The sequence below is a fragment of the Panthera uncia genome (assembly GCF_023721935.1).
Source record: "Panthera uncia isolate 11264 chromosome B2 unlocalized genomic scaffold, Puncia_PCG_1.0 HiC_scaffold_25, whole genome shotgun sequence".
NCBI classification, from domain to species: domain Eukaryota; kingdom Metazoa; phylum Chordata; class Mammalia; order Carnivora; family Felidae; genus Panthera; species Panthera uncia.
Window position 1 is genome coordinate 10,388,666 of NW_026057581.1, and position 212 is coordinate 10,388,877.

Below are 212 nucleotides of genomic sequence, written 5' to 3' on the forward strand. Positions count from 1 at the left end.
TCCTCCTCGGCGCTCGCCGCCGCCTCCCGGAGCCTCTTCGTGCCTTCGCGCGCCAGGCCCGCGGCGGCCGGCACCGGCGGTGAGGGCTTTGTCGGGGCAGAGGAGGCCGAGAGGGCGCCGCGGGCCCGCCCGCACCGCCGCGGCCATTTGGACGGCGGCCTGGGGCGGGGGGAGGGGACGCGGGGCGGCCGGCGGCGGCGGCGCGGGCCGGC

The 212-nt window shown here is 84.0% G+C and overlaps 1 protein-coding gene across 1 annotated transcript in view; it reads left to right on the plus strand.

Annotated features, from left to right (window-relative positions):
* Positions 1-212, plus strand: part of DEK (DEK proto-oncogene) — a 30,515-nt gene continuing 30,303 nt past the window's right edge. Inside the window, exon 1 of the mRNA XM_049654993.1 lies at positions 1-79. The gene's annotated coding sequence lies outside the window, so the exon portion shown is untranslated. The remainder of the gene's footprint in view (positions 80-212) is intronic.